Source organism: Ixodes scapularis, unplaced genomic scaffold, assembly GCF_016920785.2.
Source record: "Ixodes scapularis isolate PalLabHiFi unplaced genomic scaffold, ASM1692078v2 PGA_scaffold4__175_contigs__length_147842914, whole genome shotgun sequence".
NCBI lineage: Eukaryota > Metazoa > Arthropoda > Arachnida > Ixodida > Ixodidae > Ixodes > Ixodes scapularis.
The window spans coordinates 78,805,534-78,829,536 of NW_024609879.1; the positions used below are offsets into that span (position 1 = coordinate 78,805,534).

Here is a 24,003-nt window from a genome sequence, read left to right on the forward strand (position 1 = left end):
AAGCATTTTCTGGGGCCCGGGCCGGGCTCGGGCTTGAATAAAATATTTTCCGGGCCGTGGCGGGCCAGTCGTGTGCCACAAAGTTTAAAATGTTGAAAACAAAAAAGCTGCTCATTGATCTTTTCGGTTCAATTAAAACAAACAAGGGAAATGCAAAATTACAAAGCTGCTGTTAAAAAAAAAGACGTCATGCACTTGGAAAGCTTTCACGTGGATAAAAGGAAACGTATGGATTCCTCCACCATAGTGGGAAAGTTCGGTCAAGAAACCGAGGGCACTCCAGTCGCAAGGTACAACATGAGTGCATTTTTCCTCTGCGTTTCAAACTGAACACAAGAAAAACAACGTGAGACTGATTTTGCTTTTGTGCATTTAGCCTTACTATGCCGCCAAATATAAGCTAACTATATATTTTTATGCCTATACAGCTTTTTGAATATGCACTAGCGTGATTCTGATTATTTCCTCACAAAAAACATGTAGAGAGAAAAGTTCTCTGAAACGAATCGAACAACGAAAAGCCCGATATCTTTTCAAGAAATGCATAAATAAAGAATACGGCACTTTTTTTTTTCTTTAAATCACTTATAGACTGCATATATCGCCAATATTCTCGAAAATACACAAAGTCGGGATATTTATTGTGTCATAAAATCTCGGTCCAAGTCCAAAAGAAATTTAAATCAAATATGCTCGTTTTATGCTTTATGGCTCGTGAATATCAACTACCGGGCTCGGGCTGGACTCAGGCTTATATTTAAAACATTTTTGTCGGGCTCGGGCCGGGCTTGAACTTCTGTCTCAAAATTCTGCCGGGTCCGGGCCGTGCTCGGGCTATGTCTCTTCCGGGCCGGATAGGGCCGGGCCTAGAAAAATAAATATTCTGTCAAGCTCGGTCCGGGCCCGGGTCGTGCCTCTACCGGGCCGGGTCGGGCCGGGCCTAGAATATCAGGCCCGTGCAGGGCTCTGGTCTCGACCTCCTGGTCCCGTCGCTCAGGCCACGGAGCCAGTCTCCTGCTCCTCTTCCCTGGGGAGAACTTCCCCGTCTAGGAAGCAGCACGTGCCACGTGCGACAGATGATACAGACGGGACTGTGGGCCGACCTAGCACATCGACCGCCGCCCCATTAGGTCAAGGCAGGGACCGTGCGTTGCCCCCGCGATCCCTAGACAACTCTAAGGCTTCTGGCAGGCCTGCGAAGAAGTCACCAGAGGCAGAAAAACTGCAGATACCGGCAACCATTCTGCTCCAGAGCCAGATCCTGAGGAAATGGAGTGGCAAACCCAGAAACAAAAGCATAAAGGGAAAACAACATTATTTCCTCCTAGATGAGATCATCGCACACATCACCCCTTTTTCCTCTACAGCTTCTCTGATACTTAAAATTCTATGAAGAATGACGGCAATCATCCAGTTGAATTCCCAAGGTCTACTGAGCAACTTTGATGATATTGAGTTTCTCCCGGAGGAACACCGCCCACTTGCTTCATGTTTATAAAAAAACGCATCTCAGTTCCAAGCATACAAAATTTTCTTAGACGCAATCATATTTTTAAAAAAGACAGAGAGGGTGTGTCTGTATTTGCGGGAGGAGTTGCAGTGGTTGTTCCAAAGCACCTTCCCTGATCTGGAATCGCTCTTAATACTGGGCTAGAGGCAGAAGCGGTGTGCATCCTCCTTCACAAAGTGGTGACGGTAGGTTCCGTGTACATTCCTGCTTCTTTTAGCTTTTCGACAAATGATTTTAATGCGCTTTTACATTAACTTCCTGAACTTTTTCTTTTACTTGGCGGTTTTAACGCATAAATATTTTGTGGGGTAGTGGCCACATCGATGCCCGTGGACAAATGGTGGAGTCAATTTTAATGTCACATGCACTTTGCCTTTTTAACACTGGAGAACCGACCAATTTTAGCCCATCATCGTTATCGTCCTCATGTGCTGATCTTTCCATCGGTAGTGCATCCATTTTTACTTCTTTTACTTGGGCAGCAGGCACAAACCCATATACAAGTGATCACTTTCTTATTTTCCTAAAGAACACCACTCCTCTAAAGTGCATGCCAACGTGGACAGTCCGTTGGAAGTTTGAGAAAGCGAATTGGTCTCTTTTCACTGAGGCGACACAACTTGCATGCACGTCACTTGATGAACTTTCTGTCGAACAAGTTACAGAGTTGTTAAGTAATTTTATTCTTCAAGCTGCACAGCTTGCTATTCCTAGGACTCCCACGCATCTCCCGCGGCAACCCAAGCCGTGGTGGGATGAAGAGTGTACTGAGTCACGGAAAAAACAAAACTGAGCCTGGGGTAACGTTTCGACGTTACCCCACGCAAAGCAACCTCTGTTGCTTTAAGCAAATGAAACCTCAGGGAACGTACATCCGACATCAGTCAAAGCGCAAATACTTCCAGGGGTACGCCTATTCCATTAACTGTATTTCAACAGTCAAAGAAGTCTGGGACAAAGTTCATCGCATTGAAGGGAGGTACCATGCCTTCTCAGTCCCAATCCTCTCCTACAGTGGGGTTTGTCCGGAAAGTCTAAAGAATCCAGCGTATCTTCTCGGTGAGCATTTTGTTCTTGTATCGAGCTCCGATTATTATTCATCTGCATTTCTCGCATAAAAAGCGCGTGCAGAATCGCATGCTGTGAAGACTACTGGTGCAGCCCATGATGACTAGAATCTACCTCTTACGATGCATGAACTCGAAATGGTCCTTCACTTAACTAAGCCTTCAGCTGCAGCACCTGATGGCATACACTACCAGATGCTAACACATCTCCATCCTTCTACATTATTTCTTATTTTGTACCCTTTTAATCGAATATCGCACGAGGGCGAATTCCCTTCGGCATGGAAGGTAGCCACTGTTGTTACTCGTTTATAACCTGGTGAGGATCCTTTTTCTGCGTCAAGCTATCGCCCTATCGCCCTTACTAGCTGTTTACTTTACTAGCCATAAGACTTTTGAGGGTATTGTGGACAAAATACTTATGTACTATTTAGAAAAAAGAAAACATCTTTAATAAGAATCAAATGTGGGTTTCGTTCCTGTCGTTCGACGGTTGACAATTTGGTTCGTCTTGAGACCGTAATTCCTGAAGATTTTGTGAACAGTCAGTTGTACCTATCAGTGTTTTTTTATATGAAGAAGGCATATGACACAGCATGGCGTCATGGTATTCTCCGTGATTTGTGTGAAGTTGGGGTACGAGGTAGGCCGCTTGCTGCCATCAATAGCTATCTTTCTAATCTAACCTTTCTTGTGAAGCTAGGAGCGTCTTTCTCTCAAGAATTCGTCCAGGAGACTGGGGTCCCTCAAGGGGTTGTCCTCAACGTTACTCTTTTTTTGGTAAAGATCAACTCGATACCCCGTTCCCTACCTTCCTCTGTGCAATATTCACTCTATGTCGATGACCTTCAAATCTCTATTTCATCGTGCAATCTTTCTATTTGCGAACGGAGGCTTCAAGTTGCTATCAACAATCTCCTAAAGTGGACAGATGAAAGCGGCTTTAGTTTTTCTCCAAAAAAGACAGTTACTGTCTGTTAGTCCAGTATAAGGGGAGTCCCTGCAAATCCTTCGCTATATAAGCGACAGGCCCCTATCCCGGTGAAAGTAGAGCACAAGTTTCTGGGCATCACTTTCGACCGTAAGCTATTGTTTGTGCCTGATATAAAAATTCTGAAGTTAAAGTGCTAGAAATCACTGAACATCCTTAAAGTCTTGTCCCACAAGGCATGGGGCTCTGACCGTCTATGTCTTTTGCGAATCTATCGCTCGGTAATCGGCTCACGCCTAAACTATGCAAGCTTTGTGTACGGATCTACTAAGCCATAAGGTTTTAAGGCACTCAATTCCATCCATCATCAGGGACTTCGCTTGGCAATAGGTGCCTTCACAAGGTCGCCTGTGCTCAGTCTCTACGCTGAGGGAAAAGAGATCCCTCGACAGACGGCGATTCTCCTTGGGATTTATGTATTCAGTAAGGATACAAGCAATCGCTCAGCATCCAGTGCGGGAGGCAGTGGAGGGCACGAAGTATCAAAGGATATTTGAAAACAAGCCTAGCATTCGCGATGAGAAATAGGATTATGGCAGAGACAGTTGGAATAGACATTAAGCTTCCAGTTGCTGCAGTTCCAAAGATGATGGCACTATGGGATTTCAACTGCACACGTTGCGATTTTTCACTAACAAAGTTTAATAAAAAGGACACCCTATCCGAGGTCATGCGACAAGAATTTTACGAACTCCAGAAGCAGCATGATTCTCATTGACACTATTGCATAGACAGCACCAAAAACGGAATCATTTGTTGGCTGTGCCATGATCGGCCCATCAGTAAGAAGGGTTCGTAGGCCAGATTAGTTGGCGACTGTTTTTACTGCTGAACTGCGCGGCCTTCTGCTTGCTATAGAACACATCATCCAAACACGTAAGTCCCGGTCAGTGATGTATACAGATTCGCTGAGTGCGTTAGGGGCTCGGAAGTCACTTGAAACCCCAAAGGACGCCCTCATTCTTTTATTACAAAACAAAATAGTAACAGCGACCAGAAAACGATGCAATGTTCTATTCTGCTGGGTGCCGAGCCATGTCGGAATCCCAGGGAATGAAGAGGTAGTTCCTGCTGCGGGCATTTGTGGCACTCGTACTGTGGACATTAATGGTATCCCATTCAGAGATTACTGTGCCCTAGTCAAATATCAAGTTAAGGCTCAGTGGCAAACAGAATGGAGCCTAGAGGTGTCTAACAAACTGCACAAGATTAAGCCCCTTCTTAGTGAAGGGAAGAGTGCTAGGCAGACAGACAAGTTTTATAAGGTAGTCCTCTGTCGTCTACACGCATTGGGCACACGCGGCCGACGCATGAACACCCTTTGCGTGGGGAGGACCCTCCGGAATGTGAGCATTGCCAGGAACCTTTGAGTGTCTTGCATATCTTTCTCAAATGCCCTGCATATGACGATAAACGCCGCCATTACGTCTCCCAGCTCTATAAAGAGGATGTTCCTCTACACCTATGTGTGCTGCTTGGAAATGAGCCACTACTCCCACCCACCAAGGTTTTTAAGATTTTAAAAAGTATTGATCTTTTACACAAATTGTAGCATTGTTTATAATATAATCTCCTAGTATTATTTTATACATTTTTTTTAAAATTAGCAGCCACTAAAGCTTTCTTCACCAAAATCCCCTTCTGCAATAGTATCCTTTCTTGGCGCAACATAGCCTTAGTTCCTTTTGCGCCACAAAACTCCAATCTACTACTACAACTGCTGGGAATCCAACAAAATACAATGGTGCAATGCTTTCTAGCTGCCACAATAATTTTGTTCTGGATTTCAACAACAAGGCAGTTCCTTGTAGGCAGCAGTGAGGAGATGGCTCGCAAGGCACTAAGGGGATCAGTGAAAACCACTGCCAGGTGTATCCTGTGGCGAGCTATGTGCTCCGTAGCCAGCAGGAGGCCATACAGCTCCGCTGTCCGAATGGTAGGGGTAGTATTTATCCGCTTTACAACTTCCAGTGAAAAGCCAATGATAGAGCAGCCAAAAAAAAGTCTCAGCTTTTGTTTCATCTGTATAAAACTTCGTATGATCTTCATACAATTAAGCGAGTTTATAAAGTTCTTGCAGAAGAACCGCACTTGGAGTGTTTTCCTCGCTATACTGTGCAAGAGACAGGTTGCAGTGTATATCAGGGTGTTTCCAAGGTACTACGATGCGGGGAAATCTGACTACCTGGGATGCCACTTCTAATCCAACAGACTCCGGCAAGGTCTTCAGTCGCACGTTGAGCAGAGGTGCCACACTAGGTTTTGCGAGGAAGTGTCGTTCCGAGCATGTTTTTTGAAAAACACCTCGAAGGGGGTGCTAGAGGACACATCGGATGCGAAGAGAGTACATTACGCCCAATGAGCATCCACGTCTTTCGAGGTAACACTCATTACCCTCTGCATATAAACTAGGTACAGTGGATGTACGAAATGCACGTGTAGCCAAACGAAGCCCAAGATGACGAACGGCATCGAACATTTTGAGCACAGACTGTCTAGCAGACCCATAAACAAAGGAGCCATAGTCTAGTCGGGAGCGTACAGAAGAGTGATTTATCCGCAAGAGGCACAATCGATCTGAGCCCCAAGACCGGTGCGAGAGAAACTTAATGATATTGAGCAACTTTTGAGTTTTCAGTTTCACGCTTTTTAGAAGGGCATTAATATTCAGTTCACTATCAAACTTGAGACGGAAATATTTGTGCTGAGGTTGGACACTCACATTACTAATGTAGATTGTTAGGGATGGTTAAATAAGGATTTCAAGGTTGCGGGTGAAGCAAACGCGTGCAGTATTTTCAGGAGAAATCTTAAACCCATTACTGTCAGCCAACTTAGTAAGCCCGTTGGCGCCTAGCTGAACCCTATGTTCACAGACTGAGAGGTTACAGGAGGAAACTGAAATTAGTAAATAATCGACGTAAAGAAAATACTGAACCGACCAAGGGGTTACAGAAGCAATGGAGTTCATTTTAGCTATGAACAAGGTGACACTTAGCACTCCTTCCTGCTGCACTCCACTTCCCTGCAGAGATTCACGGGAGAGTGCGTTTCCCAGCTGAACTTGAAAGGCGCGCCTGTCTAAATAGCTCTGAATGGCACGAAGCATAGGACCACGTAGTTCAAGGGTAAACAGGTATTTTAAAATGCCAGAGAGCCAAGCCGTACCATGCGCTTTCTCGACATCGATGAAGACGAAGAGGTAGTGCTGCCTGTGCGCAAAGGTCTCACGCACAACAGTTTCGGCACGAACCAAGTGGTCGACAGTAGACAGTGATAAAGATAGTCGGACTAAAATTTGTCAAGCACCTTACATGCTCCACATAATACATTAGTCTACGATTTATCATTCGCTCCAGTGTGTTACAGAGACAGCTGGTATGAGAAATGGGCATATAACTGGAAACAGAAGACGCATTCTTACCAGCCTTCAAAAGTGATAGGACACGTGCTACCTTCGACGATGTAGGGAAATAGCCCTCCTGCCATATGCGGTTATAAAGATATAAAACGACATCGAGTGTAGAAGGATGGAGATGCTGTAGCGTTTAATAATGTAAACCATTTGGTGCAAGAGCTGAATGCTTTGTAACATGAAGAACAGCGAGGAGCTAGTGGAAGTTGAATGTAGCGTTATATTGTTCATGTTCACCTCCTGAGGTTTTCAAGGGGTTTCTCTCAGCCTTCAGTTTGTGTTGAAAAAAACTAGATGAATAATTATGTGAACTAGATACATACTCAAATTGTTCTCCACAAATATGCGCTTGTTCCTCGAGAATGTGTGGGCATGGTCCATTCTTAGAAAACAGGGGGATTTTAAATGCATCGTAGGAACCATTTATCTTGTGTCTTCGATCCGAGAACTCCTTAGGTGACGTGCTGCTATTTATAGGATAAACAGAGCCTTGCCAACTTTAATCGTTTGGCTTTTTTTTCGGATGTAGCGTGCACGCGCCTTTATTTCGCAAAAGGACATGAGGTTATTTCTAGGGGTGTATTGCCTCAGATTACCGCAATCCAGATTGTGTTTCTTGCGTGTCTCTTCACATTCCGAATTCCACCAAGGGTTTGGCCTTCTAAAGTGAAATTGGGATGTTTACGGGATGGACAGCTTGGCTGCTGCGATGATGTGCTTGGTCAAAAGCAGATTGAGTTCATCAATTCGGAGACTATCCAGACGAGAATACACTAAAAGCGATGCCTGCACAAAGAGGTTCCAGTCAGCCTTGTCAATCTTCCAACGAGGAGGGCGTGTATAAATGTAGGAAGGGGGAGGCAACACTTCAGTGTTAAAGAGGAGAAAAATGATCGCTTCCAGGTGTATTGGAATCTTCCCTCTAGAGAACCACTGGAGGTAAAGTAGCAGCACTAAATGGAAGGTCGATGGAAGTTGATGACAAGGATGATGGACTAAAGCAGGTTGGCCGGCCCGTGTTAAAAAGACAAAGACCTTGTGTGGTTAAAACTGACTTCCTATTTTTCCTCTGACATCCCCATGTGTGCTCCCCCCATAAAGGGTTGTGACTACTTAAATCACCCATCAGAAGTAAAGACTCATGAGGCTGGTCTAACAGTGAGTTAAAATCTGAAAATTTGGAGGTAAAAGAAGGTGGCAGGTAGAAATAGCATACTGCCAGAGCTTTATGGTGCATGAGCCGAACAGCCACTGCTTCAGCTGGTGTGGAGAGTAGAACCCCTGTACAGGGAACTTCTCTTGGGTGCACCACCGCAACTCCCCCTGAGGAACTGCCGAAGCTCGGATGATCTTTCTGAAAAACCTGGTAACGTCCAAGGAAATTAATAAAGCTGGAACTCAAATGACGTCTCTTGCAAGCACAGCGCTCATGGCTTGTACTTTTCCAGAATATGCTCTACTTCATCCAGGTTTCTTAGAAGGCCACGACACTTTCGTTGTGCTGAAGCCATTTTAGGAACGAAATCCGGAGTACGTGGCAAAGTGAGTCAGTTGCTTCACTTCGGAGGAGTGACGAGCTTTTTAGATTTTTGTTTCTTCAGTGCCTGCCACTTTATCTCGTCCTGGTCAGAACCCGGAGTTCATGAGGGGGCAGACAAGGCAGTTCCAGTGTTCTCCTGAGCCCGTAAACAAACTTGCCTGCTGGCATGGGAGAGTCCGCGCCGCGAGGCCCCAATCCGCGGCCACGACCAGAACTGTGTGGAAGGGTAGTTGATGTACTGGAAAGGGGTTCTACCCGTCCATCTGCTCCACCTCGTTTCCCGACAGGGAAGCTGCATGCGACCAGCGTAGCTCCTTGGTTTCTGGCTGCCTTTCCAGGGACCGAGGATGAGGGCCTCGCGTTTTCTCTTCCATAGGAGACACTTTGCGTTATATTTAGGATCGAATGAGTTGGGATAAACACGTAAATTATGTTTCGGTAAACTTGTCACGAGTCGGTGGGTTAGCGTATCGTCATCGCCATATTCTGCCAACAAATGTGAAAAGAATTATTTATAATTCGTTATTTTTTCTCCCATATCCATTACTCCTTCTTAGTCTGTTTTAACACTACATATACAAATTTGAACAAAATATTTGTAATATAAAAGAAATTATTGCCAAGTATTTGTAATGTCTCATACGATTACCCTAGTGAACGTCTCTTTAAAAGTTTAAATTTGATACCTGTAAGTATATCATATAAATATCGTTTATGTGTGAACTATAAATCAGAAGTACAAATAAATCTTCGAGCCCTTAGTGAATTGGCGTCTCTCTCGTCAAGAGTAGCAATATATCCTACTTGAAACCCGGAAATTAGGACGCTTTATATCTGCAAAATCACCTACGGTGAACAAATATGAAGATATGGACTTCCTCGACTGCATAATTTTCTAGTTACTCCCAACATTGATTTTCCCGCAACATCAGTAAAAAATCACCGAGCATTTCTTTTTTTTTTTTCAATAATGATTGCTTAGTTGTCATATTTCATAACCTCAATTTTTGCTAAGTTGAGTATTGCTGCGCTCGTATGTATTGATGCAGTACTTTCTTTTGTTAGCATCTTATATAGTCGCACGTTTTTGTAATATTGTCGTGTTGTCCATCCCTGAAATTTTTAGTTTTTTTCTAAGTTTTTTTTTTATTACTTCTTTTGCCACTGCTGTCACGTGTAAGGATTGGGGTCGAGGGCCGGTCAGGCTGCATGATGCAGCCTTTTTCATCTGTCTTCCTCTATCAAACTTGTTTTGGACGGAAAAAATACATTAATATTATTATTATTAAAGTATGAATGTTACTCTTCCACTCCCCTAGTTCGTCTGCGGTGTGCTGGCGTGGACGGCCACGTTTCGCTGCAGCCGAGGTTGCAGCCGGCGGTCGAGAGCGAGATCTCGTGAAGCGGTCGCAGCAACCCTCCCCTCCGGTAACGCATCCGACGAGATAAGCGGCCGAGCACGTGCTTTCGTAAAGCGGCCACAGCCCCCTCCCCCCTCCCACACACAAACACACCTCCCAACCCCCTCAGGCAACGCCTGAACCGAGAGCGGTGGCCGAGCGCGCGGTCTCGTAAAGCGGCCGGCGATGGTTAACTTGGAGCCGTTTGGCTCAGCCAATGGAAGAATGGGCATTTCGTCCGCGTTTTCTTATGGTTACAGACGCCGCCAGCTCCGCTTCATGGGATAGTTAAAGGGAAGCTGAAGCACTTCTTGACAAAAACGAGTTAGAGGTGAATTTTGGCGTATTTTTATCCCTTGAATCTTAATATTACCTTCGTCTTCACGAAGATGTAGCTAAACGCGAGAAAACGCGAAAACCCTCCGACCAGTCGTGACGTCATACTAGGATCTTTGAGCCGCCAAGCGCATGTCGCTCGTGTGGGCAGCGTGTTCAATTGCAAGCTTGCCAGGTATATTTTTCTGCGCTGACACCAGTCGTGAGGTTTCTTTTTTTACCTTTCTGAAAATAGCAAGAGTGAGTGGTCGTAGCCTTAACAGGAGCCGAAGAAGCGCAAAAGCAGGGAATCTGAAACCTCTTAATACGACGTCAGGCCCCGGGAAGATGGGGCTTCAGCCGTACTTTAAAAATACACTTCTCCAGCCAAAGGGCACCAAATTGAAAATAATCACGATATTTGCGATCCTTGATTTCAAATGAATACGATTTAGGTGTTTTTCCTCAAATACAGAACCGTTTCAATTTCTCTTTAATGATTTCGCATTAAAAAAAGACTAGGTCCTTAGTACACCTGAAACGTCTTCATCAGCCCTTAAAGGCCCAAAAAGCTTCCTGAAGATCGAACCCATACGCCAGACATCATCAACATTATTATTTTCTAAATCCTTGTTTTTCTTAGAGATGTGGAAGGAGCAGTTGAGAGAGAGAGATTTCGGGGTTTACGGCGGAACGGCTATAAGAGGCCATCTGCGCCAAACTGATTGAAAGGATTATTGTGCTATTGACGGGTTTCACAAAAGTATCGCCAAAAAGCTAGAATTGGTGTAAAAGGCCAGTATTACCAAAATTCTATTACTCGTTCAAAAGAGACTAGAGGGATTTTTCCCACAAGGAGATCGGAATGAAATGGGATATGCTGTTGAAAAAAATTCAGGGAAATAAATGCGATGCTTGTGCTCAAAGGTGGAACGAACCCCCAAGAGTTGCAAAACAGGGCCTGTCACCACACTGATCGCAGACTGGTGTATCTTCCACCGAAAGCAGATACCTATGAGTTATAAAAGAGTTGCCAATTCTCAGACGGCTAAACAATGCTCCATGAAGTCGGGTCTTGCATGAAGAGATTTGCCGAACTCCCAATGCAGTTTTGTTGACATGGAGTTGTTGTCGCACTCCATGACCAATTCCGATTGTCAAGAATGAAGAATCGAGGACTTCACCAACGGCTTAATCTCTTAATAGTGTCAACAGGACAGTGCTTGTGGAAGGTTACCTGCAGAGCCTACAGGCTTGTCGGCTTTTTCATTGCCTAGTATGCCTATGTGGCTGGGTACCAAACGCAATTTTATATTTTGACCACCATGCAAAGCAGAGTTCAGTTTATATAAAATTTGTTGAACAAGCATATTTTTAGCATCTCTAAGAGATCAAACTGCAAGAACGCCACTTTGAGAGTCAACAAACAGGACCACCCTCAGCATTTTCTTATTGATAATGTATTCAATCGCAATTGATACTGCTTAGTGCTCCGCAGTAAAAATCCTGGCAATACAAAAAATTCGTTGAACCTTGGAAAAGATTTCAGAATGCACAGCGCAACTGACAAAAGGGGTAAATCTTGGCACCATCTGCGGAAACGTAACGATAACCATAATATTTCATATCTAGTCCAATAAACTTTTGATTAATTACAGCACGGGGAGTACCGTGCTTGTTCAACTTCGCGAGAGACCAGTCGGACTCAACTCGCTGTGTTTTGCAAGGTGGAACACCGTAGACTTTCCGAACGAAGCCGACCTGTTTTAGAGAAAGGTGCAGCGAAGTGGGAAGATATTCCATGCGGAAGCTTCACGGGGTTAGAATGCATTGGTTATTTTCAACAAAAAAAGCGAAAGAACCTCGACCTTGTAAGTGAAAAGTAAGTCGCATGTTGAGGGTGGGCTAGAATCATCTACACATATGTTAGACTCACATATGCACATCGTTTCCCAGGGACAGCTCGTTAGATTGTGCATACAAACTCTTAATCGGGGACGTCCGAAAAGCTCCTGTTGCCAGTCGCACGCCGAAATGGTGAATTGGATCCGACATCTTAAAAGCAGAGGGCTGAGAATATCCATACAGTAGTGCAACGTAGTCAAGACGGGATCGTACAAGGGCGTTGTAGAACTGCAGGATATAGTTTCTATCAGACACCCAAGACATGTGTGGTAAACCTTTCAAAAAGTTTGTGGACTGAAGGCATTTTCGCCTCGGCGCTTGAAGGTCGAAAATAAAAGTGAGCTTTTTTTTAAATATACACCAAGAAAATCGGTGCTCCTTTCTAACAGGGATAGGGGTTACAATTATTTCCAGGGATAGATTGAAAGACAACCGGCGGCGCAAAGGAAAAGTCACACAGACATTTTTTCAAGCAGAGAACTTGAACCCATTCTCGTCGGCCCCCTTTGACAGTTTGCTTATGGATAACTGCAATTCAGGCTCACAACTGAAGAGGTTACAAGCGGATGATGAAGTCTGTATATCATCAACATAAAGAGAATATGAGATAAAAAGGTGGCAGCAATCGTGTGAGTGAATTCATTGCTAGGAAAGATAAAGTCACACTTAAAACACCCCTTTGAGGGGCACCATTTCATTGAGCAAAGGAATCAGATACGACTAAACAGAGACGAACTTGAAAAGTCCTGTCCGTCAGATATTACTTTATGCATCGCCGCATACGTCCACGGATATTACAGGATACAGACTTCGGAGAATCCGATATCTCCACGCTGTTTCATATGCTCTTTCTAAATCGAAACATACACCGCAACACAGTGCTGCTTGTTTACAAATGTCTGGCGTATCACAGTTTCCAGGCGACCTAAGTGGTCAAGGGTAGATCGACCTTGGCGGAATCCACGCTAGTTCTTATCAGAGACCCTCTTCCTTTCTATCATATTTACCAGTGGCCTGTTTATAAGCCTTTTAAACGTTTTCCCGAGGCAGCTGGTCACTGGAATTGGGCGATAACTTGATGGATAAGAGGGGTTTTTATTAGGTTTTAGAAGGGGGATGATATGTGCATGTTACCAACCCCGAGGGAAACATGCCTTTTTCAACAAAAGATTGAAGAAGACGAGAAGGTTCTCAAAGGAATGCGAAGAAAGGTGGCGAAGCATTTCATAGTAAATTACATCGGGCCGGGGAAAGAGAGCTTAGTTACATTAGCGGCCATCTCAAGCTCGCATCGCCTAAAAGGTTGGTTATAAGACGCTGAATTTCCTCCCGACATGACAAGCTTTTGTCTCTCCGCGCGAGATTTTAACTATACAAGGGTAACACTGTAGTTGGCCGAACTAAATGAATTATAAACATGTTCCCCGGGTATATCACCAATGTCTCTTAGCGACGAAGAAGGAGTGTGAGATGTTGGAATAGCAAAGCACCTATAGTCTCCATTTTCCCATTTCTTTCCCTGGCTTCTTTGGCAGGGACAAAACTACTTAAAGAAGAAAGATACTCCATCCACGACTTCCGCTTTACGTGCTTCCTAGTCAAACGAGACTTATATTTTCGCCGCTTGAACCCAACAAGGTTGCGTGAAGTGGGGTATCTGCGAATTCGGCAGCACGCTTTATTTTGGTCCGCCCGGGTCGTGGCACACTCCTTGTTTCACCAAGGTTTGCATTGTTTGTGTTTCTGGAATGTTTGTGGAATGGACTGCTGAGCAGCCCTTATAGTCGTTTGCAAGTTAAGAAGGTACGAGAAGCTCGTCCCACAAGCGTAATGCGCCGGTTTCAAATCCCTCCGCAGTCGAAAAAAGAGTTCACTGGAAACGCCCTTTGTTCCGCTTCAATGGATAGATATTGGCTACAGAGTGGTGCCCAACTTGTCTCCGATCCCACTTTTTAAGAAATCGATATTTGTATTTATCGGAGGGGGAACCGAGCCCCTGAAAGCAGCCTTTGTATGCATCGGAGGGGGAACCTAATCCCCGAAAGTCGTATTTGTTTCCATGGGAGAGGGAAAACTTTAATCTCCGTCTCGTGGCTTCCACAATGCTAAGTCAAAGTCGAAATTTAAAGCAAATATTTACAGAAATGCAAGACCTACCTCTTGCGTTGGCCGCCGCGTCACCGAAACGATGGGACGCTATTGGTCGAAGGTGGCGGAGGGATATATGTTTCCCTTGGAGGGGCATTTGCCGCTACCTTCTTGACTTGTAACCTACTATGCTATCTGCTCAGTAACATGAAGTGTAGCGTTCTTAGGGTACATAGAAGAAAGAATCGAAGGATCTACAGTGGAGTGAAGATTAAAAAACGCCCAGTCAGCCTTGTCTAACTTCCACCTAGGGACCCGCTTTAAAAGATTAGGCAATGGAACGGTACTTTCTAAAATAAATGCATAGTGATCACTTCCAAAGGGGTTATGAAGAACCTTTCAGGACAAGCAAGAAAATAGTGAAGGTGAAGCAATAGAAAGATCAATAGATATGAACGAGTTGTGCACCGGACTAAAAAAAAGCTGGCTCTCTCCCGTTAAGAAGGCACAGGCTAGAAGACAATAAAATTCTTCCAATCACACCACCACGGGAGTTTTGACGGGTACTATCCCACATGGAATGATGAGCGTTAAAGTCACCTAAAATTAAAATAGATTAAGAAGCTGTCTTACAGCTCCCTGCAGCTCTTGAAGATTCAAAGAAACATTTGGTGGCAAGGATAAAGAGACAACTGTTACAAGGTGGTCTACAAAAAGACGCACTGCAACAGTTTCCAGTTGCGTGCAGAGTGGAACTTTAGAGCAAGCGACTCCACTCTGCACAAACATTACAACAGCACCTGAAGGAGTGGAAGCAGGACGGTCTTTCCTGATAACCTGATGATGTCTTAAAATATTTAACAAATGGGATTGAAGATGAGTTCTTTGCAAAGCCAGAGCGATGGGCCGAAGCTCACCCAGGAAATAGTTAACATCATTAATATTTCTCAAAATATCGCGAGAGTTCCAGTGCATAAAATATAACTTAGTCATATATTAAGAAGTGTGTAAATATATAAATATATCATGGGTGAAACATAGCAAAATAAATAAAACCAGGGAGAGCCAATGAACATTAGGTAGAATATATGGCCACAATAAGGCACATGATAGGGTCATCATTTGGGCGGTACTACAGGCTGCTTCGTTTTGGATTTACGGGAGCGCGTCTCCCATTCTATACCATCCCCGTCAGACCCAGGAGTGGACAGACTGTCAACATCTGTTGGCCTCTCCCCCTCCTGAGAAGTGTCCATTGCACTAGATATGAAGCTAGTCCGGCCTGGCCCTCGGGGTGCAAACCCCGGCCACGGCCGGCTGCAGGAGTGGTGGACGAACTGGCCAAAGCGTCATCCAAGCTCGTCTTATCCCCTCCTTTCACTGGAGCTGCATTTATTCTATGCTACTTCTTTGGTAGGCCGGGGCCCTCGCCAGCGAGCGAGAGCGTGAAACTCGCTCATTCTCCCTAGGAGGGGACCTAGGAGAGGGGGAAGGCGCGGCTGCTGCCGGCCTGCTCTCGGGTGAAGGAGCAGTACGCGTGCTACCATCAGGGACTAGGGGAAACTGCTGATGCCCCTATCGCGGAGCTGAAACCTCAGGTCGGCCGCCAAGGTCTCGGGAGAGACCTGACTGGCCGTCGACTTCGAGCGTGGTACAGGCCCCCCCCCCCGCACCACTTCGGCAAAATTCCGCATAGACACGAAGAAGAATCACTTCTTAGCTTCTGAATACGATATGCTCTCCTTCACGTTAATGGTAAGGGTGTCATTTTCTTGTTTCCACAAGAGACAGCTACGATAATAGGCGGGGTGTTGTCCACCACAATTAACACAGTGGACCACAGCCTTCTCAGAAATGTAAAAAAACATGACCCTGACTGCCACACTTTGCACATGTCTCCTTCCCTCGGCAGCTGCATGCTCTTCGACCAAAACATTGGCATCGGAAGCACCGCTGGGGGTTGGGGACATAAGGGCAAATGCGGCAATTCAGATATCCTGCCTTAACGGTCTCTGAGGTTGTGCACTTTTAAAGGTCAGAATAACATGCTTAGAAGGAATTCGTTCACCATTTTTCCAAAACATAATGGGTTTAACAGCGACAGCGCCAGAAGTTTTCAGTTCCTCGAGGAGTTCTTCTTGACTTGTGTGCAAAACGTCGTCCTCAGTGAGGCCTCCACGAATGATTTTAAGTGTGCGATGAGGACTCACCGACACCTTTACGTCAAGAATGGTGATCAGGTTGAGATTTGTTTCACTTTGTGTGTTTGCCTCCCAACGAGGTCTCCAGAGTACAGTATTTTGCCTTGTAGGAAAAGCCTACAGGGTGCTCTATAACTTTGTCAACAACGAAAGGTGACATCTTCGCAACTGACTTCTGTTCATCAAGAGAATGAACAACAAACAAATTTGTGAAGAATTCTACCACGGTATTTTTGTGGATGGTTTTTGTTCAAGGCAGCACTTCTTAAGGGCGTGCCCTGAACAGGGTTTGGAGGGGTGGGGAGCCATAGGTCGGCTAAGAGTGTTCAGAATCCGCGGTGCACCGCCCACCACCGAGCCCAACAAGGGGTGATGTAACGCACCTTAACAAAAATGGTTTTGCTGGAGACTTCACTCTAGCACCACTGCCGGGTAACTATACCCAAGTGTGGACCAAGACAGAGGTTCATCGCCACCCAAGGTTAGCCCTTGCCGCCAATGGGGGGCGAAAAAAGACTAAGATAAATGAGAGAGAAGTAAAAGAAACAGAAACGGTGAAAGTGAAAGATCGGAGGGAATTGTGCAAAAAGTTGACTAGACTGAATCATCCAGACCGTACCTTACCAGGACTCCAGTCTACGAAAAGCGGTTGGGACACGGGATGCCACGCACAGCCTGACGTGGGCGGGCGAACCCGCATGGCTCAGGGTCCGTGGTGACGCGATTCACCAAACACATGTTTTCACACGTGCCCTCTACGGGGGAAACGAAAAGTAACTGTCGTGCTTAACTTTCAGTTTAGCACACTGAAAAAATTTGTCTTGTAAAATGGGAGCAAGCACTGTAATAAGGTTGAAAGCTGGGCTAGTTGGTAACTTTTATCCGTAATCAGATAAAACAACGCAAAAAGGTACAAGAGGAATCGAGAAACCGGACAGGACAGAGCGCTGTCCCGTCCGGTTTGTCACTTTGTTTTGTACCTTTTCGCGTTGTTTTATCTCATTATGTCGAGCAAGCACCGCCTCGACATCACCACCCGTTCTTGCCGCGTGAAGGCGTTAGACGAACAGTGCTTTATGCTTCTGCAATCTCTGAACCAAAGTCAGATTACTGCCTGTAGAGGATCCCGATGAAGGCTTGACCTTTCGATTCCGTTGAAAAAGCCAGAACCGTCGGCGTTCCTTTCTGCATTATTCTCGGTCGTTTGGGGTGAAGGTTGACGGATAGCTGGAGTGAGGTCTGTCGATTGGGGAGTGGGGCGTTAGCACAAGTTTCATGTTCAGACCATTAGTGTTTCTTGTTGTTTCATGAGAAACAGCGCGGCTAGTTGTCTGTTTTCCTGCCTCAGTAGCGAAAGTTGCGGGACCATGGCGCTTCTGGGATTCCCGTGACGGTAATGGCACCGGCATTACACTTTGGGAGGTCAGACGACCCAGAAGTTCGGCGTTCCGGGTCAGGGGCATCTCCAAGAACGCGTTATGTGCCTTGACGTACGAATCTTCTACGATGAGAGCGTCAATCTTCTCTTAAAAGTGGACACAAACTTGCTGACACAGCCACACATGTCAAAGCTTTCGGTCACCGGTGCAATTTGGCATTCGTGGTTTTGCAGAGAGGCTAATTCCTTGGTATAATCTTAAGCATGAACGGCGACATCTTGAGCGCCGTCGCGCGTCTGGAAATTTTGACAATTGTACGTACTTGAGCCGCCAATCATGAAGAACTCGTAGTCGTCTCCCACGGCCTCAAGGCACTTGCAGTGAATCCGCGCACCTCAGGAACCACAGCAACGTAGATACAGCGACGTAGAAGGCGGACGATTTCGTCGGCGTCCAAATCATGTCCGAGGAGCATAGCAACGGATCGCTAGAGCATGCGACGGCCTACATTTAGTGCGGAGCGCTGAATGCGGACAGAGTTGAATGAAAGATAAGATTACTAGTGTGCAGCTCTTCAGCGGAATCAACTCTACGTAATGGGATTGGCTTATATGGGCACTGTTCGCAATACAATACAAAATAAAAAAACGAAGTAGAAAACATATGATGAACAACACAACACTGCAGATTGAACTTCTTACAAAACGTTAGAACTAGAAGAAACAGCGGCGATAGACCAGATTTTTTAAAACTTTAATGTATATGTTACGCTTAAAAATTATTATGGTGATTCTACTCTTAAACCTAAAGTTCACATGGAAAAACATTTATGGAGCACAGACAGTGTTAAGATCCGTAGAGTACGTGTATACAAAATACGGAAAAAAGATGTAGAATTTATAATATACTTTTCTTATTCAATAAAGTACCGGAGTCTTTATTCTACCTAAGTTCCTTAAGGACGCTGAAAAAAGAACTAAAGAAATGATGCCACTTTTATGTTCCTTAAAATTATGAGGCGAATTTATTGCGAATGTTATTGCTTTCGTATGTTTGTTCTTAGTGTTTATTTTGGCCTAGTGTGCTATGTGCCTGGTCCATAATTAACTCGATTTTTTTTTTTCTGGCTGTATAATTTTTTTCTTTGACGTTGAATGCTTTGGTGTCTTCATATTCGTTGTATTTTCTTATATCGCGCATACATTCGTTATATTTGTTCGTTTGCATCGAGCATGCATTTGTGGTATTCACTTGTTTACACCAAGCCCATTTGTACATGTAATTTTTGCTGGTTGCCTGACCCTACGAGCAAGCAGCATTTGCAGGACAGCACTATTGTTTTTGGTATTTTGTTATTTGAATAAACTAATTAATATTATTATTATTATTGCTAATATTACTTTCCTCGTCTTGTTTTCGCGATGATACACCTTCCTCGTGTGAAGACTTTGGACCTTACGGGAATGTACTGTGCATACAGTTCTCAAATGCCGGCGGCAGTGGCGGCCGCCGAGAGTCCTTCCTGAGTTAATGACCCGTGAAAGGAGATTGTTGGGTGGGATGGTTAGTACGCAACACAAGAAAGCAAACGTATAACACCAGCTACGCTAGGGACATCATGACTTTTTATACCCTGCGATGGAGCAGCCCCATTGAGAAGCCTTTGTCTGTTGTAACAAAAATGAAGGAGGTTTATGCCGATCAGTGCAGTTCTTGAGGAGGAGGAGGTGAGGGTACAGAGGGGAAGATATGCCCCTCCTCCCCCTCCGTACCCTGCCCTTCTCCTCTCCTGCTCCACTCATATTTAGCCAAAAATGTTTGCTAAATTTCCTGCTACATTTAGGTGGAATGTGAATTGGTGTAGACCCGTGACGCCAATTTCCCCGCTAAAGTTAGCAGCGGAATTTTTCTCCTAAATTTAGCGGAAATATTTATAAGATAAATTTCACGTGACGAGACATTCATTTATGTGATGTCACACGTGGCGTCACATAACGTCACATTTAATCACGTGGAGTCACGTGTTGTGTCACGAAGGTAATATTTCCCCGCTAAATGTACCGAACATATTTTCCCGTTTAATTTAGCAGATAATTTTCACGCCAAATTTAGCGGTAAATATTTTCTCGTGACGTCACACGTGACGTCACTTTTGACGTTATTATGGGAAACGTCCCATAACGGAATGCGCAGTTACGCCGACGGCGACACCGCTCAACCCAGGAATGGGCGCCTAAGAGCTGCGCTCTAAAAGGGACGTTTACAAATCTCTGGAATGCTAAACTAGAGAGCAGCTCTTGAGGAGGAGGAGGGAACGGTATGAAGGGAAGGGATTGCCCTCCTCCTCCCCTTCTCCTCCCCCTCACCTCCTCTGCTCCTCCTTCTCTTCCTCCTCCTTCTCTTCCTCCTCCTCTCCTCCTCCTCCGCTCCTCTGACCAAAGGTTTGCGGAGCGAACCTTCGGTGAGCATGGAAATGACGTCACGTGACGCGGATTTGTGACGTTATTTTCTCCGCTAAATTTAGCGGGGAAAAGGACGCCACATGACTTTGCATCAGGTCACCCATGAACAAATTCAGTTTCTGCGCTAGATTTAGCGGGAAAATAACGTCACGTGACCTCAACACCAATTCAATTTCCCGCTAAATTTAGCGGGTTGACACGCTGACGCCACGAAACGCGGAAACCGGCGGCTAAGGACTGCGCTCTAAAAATGTTTCCTTCTGGCTTGTCCCTCTGGCGACCAGCGGTAGTCGCGCAAGCGACAAGTGACATGCGACAGGCGACCACCGACGTTCACAGTGCTGGCGATCGGCGAGCAGCTATCGTCGAATAGGTTCTCGGAAGCTATCGTGAGCCGCGGTCGATTCCGTCCTCCCAGCAACAGCTCGGGTTCGCGTTTTGCTGCTTTCGTATTTTCGTTGTCTCACAGCCACAGATGCGTCGGCTTTCCCATATGAAAAGGACTCGTTATGTTGGCATGGGTCCTTCTGAACCGCACAAAGAAGCACAATCGCTAGATCGGCGTGCTCTCGCTCGAGCTACCGCGTTGCAGTTCATACCTGTCAATGATTTGCTGCCAGGTCGTGTTCTTTTTCGGGCGCAGGTTCAAATCGGGGTGCTGCTTTTTATAAAGAAATGGGTATTTTTTCATAGCGCTGACGAGAGCCGCCGCAGAGACCTCCGTGGCTCCATATCAATGGCCGCGAACCGAGGCGTGGGACGGACATATTTGTTGCTTCTTCCACAGAAGATCGGCGTGCCGGATGTAAACAAACGCGAGGGGCGCCTCACTTCACTTCCGAGGCGACGCAGGTTGGTTCAGCAGCCACGCGACTCGGTGCCCGGTGGCAGAAATTGGTCTGGAAACGACTGCTTCAAACCTGTTGCTTTCGATACTTCCGATAATCGCTTTTGAGACGAAAGTTTCCGCGGGACAGCTACGACATGCCAGTGTGAACGCGCCTTTACAGTCGATGTCGTGCGGCAAAACCCCTGTAACGAAGACACGCTAGTTCAATTTGGGTGAAGGTTTTTTTTCTTTTTCCCCTTAAAAGACCCATTAAAAGAAAAACAAAATTGAATAGTCTGGTTGGGACACGCGTGTCGAAAGATACATTTTGCGCCAAAAAAAGCAAACATTTTAACCGATATTGACGCCAAGAGACTTATTTGAAATTCTGCGCGCAAAGTCCATGACGTCATGGAATGGCTATTCGCCCTTTCCACCTCAACGTGAACGTCAACGTGATCCACTTCTCCCCCACGCGCCCAAAATACCGAGAAAACAAGTGGAAAAAAGGTGACGACTAAATCGCGTCTTGCGCCGTAAATATTGCCTTACATTTTTTTTGCGTAAAATTAATGTTTTGACACGTGTGTCCCAACCAAACTTTTAATTTCTTTTTTCAGTGTTTTCAAGGAAGTCATATGTTACTTATTTCTTTGCCATCACATGTTTGTTCAAGTCACTCTGAACGGTCAAGGAGAGTTTAAAGAAAATAAAAAGTGGAGTTTCCTTTTTAAATATTGAAGTGTAATTTTTGCCACGCTTAAAAAAGGAGTATCGTTTCTGTATTACTAACATAACTACAATAACGGCTAAGCATAATCGTTTATATACTCGTAATACGCATTTAAAGATGATAATTTTTATATGTTTCGCCTTTTTTATAAAAAGTAGTTCGTTCGTAAATAATTTGTGAATGTCTTTAAACTTGCGTATTTACGTGTTTCGTAAATATATTGGCATATAAATCTTTTATTGTAATTTTAGTAATCTATCCACATGTTGCATACCTGTCATAAAACAAAGAAATAATCATTATTACCTATATGCTTCGGTGTGATATTGACGGCTGTGCGAATTACCATAGGGAAACCTCGATATTCGCCAAGCCTCGAGCTTCAAATTTTGTATCTCTGGAATAAAATTACCTTGACGTTCGCATATAGCTAAATGCTTCTCCAAGAATATGGCTTTAACATATAATTTTAGATAAATATTAAAAAAAAGATGACCTGGACTATCATTGCACGATGGGACGTGGAAACACCCTGTGCTCAAGTACACCTTGTTCCGCCCCATCAATATTCAGATGAATGATTGAATTGTAAGAGTAGGTTATAATTTCCTGCTTATTCTAATAAACACAGGGGAAGCATTGTAGTGTACTCTAATATTAAATAGATTGAGGTTGCTTTTGATTAAAAAAAATATTGAAATCTTTGCGTTCCGCTTACCTTCGGATATGTTTCTGACAAGATAGAGATGTTCATTTCGTTGTACGTTGAGGACAAGTTACGCCTGTCTTCTTCAGACTTAGAGTTCTGAAGAAATAAAAAAAGAAAAAAAAAACGAGAACAAGCGAATCATCGCCGTTATTTTTATGTTCTCGAAATATACCCGACACTTTGTTTTTGGAGAGTTATGTCTTGTGCGCCATATTTCTTTATATGATCCCATGCAGGTAGACTACCATGTTTGTCATGGGTACCCGCAAGTTTAGTCTAGGTAATTTAATAATCCCGCCCAAAAATTTTAAGAACGAACTGAAATTGCAGTCTGCAGAAATAATTTCGCACACAACCGACGGGGATCATTGGGGTAAATGTAAAATCCCAGTAAGGATTTCCTACGTAAACCGCACTAAAATATTTAGATTAGTAACACTTTTTGACGATCGAGTTGGATTCTTGGCAATATGAATTTGAATGGTAAAGCGAATGAAAGATTTGTTCTACATGGAAAGTGTACTCTCTGTGATAACGTGCTCCAGAGCTTTAAAATGATTCCAAACCTTTTCTGATAACGATACTTAGCTGGCCTTTTTTACCCGAGAAAGGATCTCTTTTACTTGTCAATATAATGACTTTAAGGTCATTCAGAAATCTCGAAAGTAAGGAAAATTTGATGAAAGAGTCATAATAATGTGCATGCGAAAACAAGGGAAGAATATTTTAGATTGTCTGTGAAATGACTTGTAAATTTCACTTCGCATAAGAGCTTCATAAAAAAATAATAATAATATATATATATATATATATATATATATATATATATATATATATATATATATATATATATATATATATATATATATGGCTGAAGTAGGGTAAATATAAAAACAATGAACCGGAATAAGTTAATAAGTCAAAGATGCGTACTGTCGGAGTTACTAATTCAAAGTTTATTACGACGTTTCGAGCGGGTCCCCGCTCGAAACGTCGTAATAAACTTCGAATTAGTAACTCCGACAGTACGCATCTTTGACTTAGACATATATACAGGGTGTTTTCTTTTAAGCTTAACAGATTTGTTCTAAAAAAAATTGTGAAAGTTACACTTATGCCCCTTGTGGAAGTGAGTTATACGGCCAGGGGGACACATTATAGGGGGCTAATCGTAACGATCAGTCGGCTAATTAATTAATATTCGTTAATTACCTTTTCAAATAAAGAAAATAGACATATGGTTTCAATTAGAAACTTGCTCAGCGTCATCGAATACCACTAAATAAGTCATTTTCAGAAAGACTTTCGGCGCGTGAGAAGCGTAGTCTGGTACTAAAGTTACCACTCGTGAAGCAGGTACAAGGCTGGGGCTAGATAAGAGACGGAAAAATCGCGCGGGCGCTTAATCGCAACCGCTAGCTTTGTACCTGCTCCACGAGTGGTAACTTTAGTGCGCTAC

At 44.3% G+C, this 24,003-nt stretch overlaps 1 pseudogene; it reads right to left on the reverse strand.

Moving 5' to 3' along the window:
- LOC121837795 overlaps positions 1-24,003 on the reverse strand; it is a 116,373-nt pseudogene that overhangs the window by 66,274 nt on the left and 26,096 nt on the right.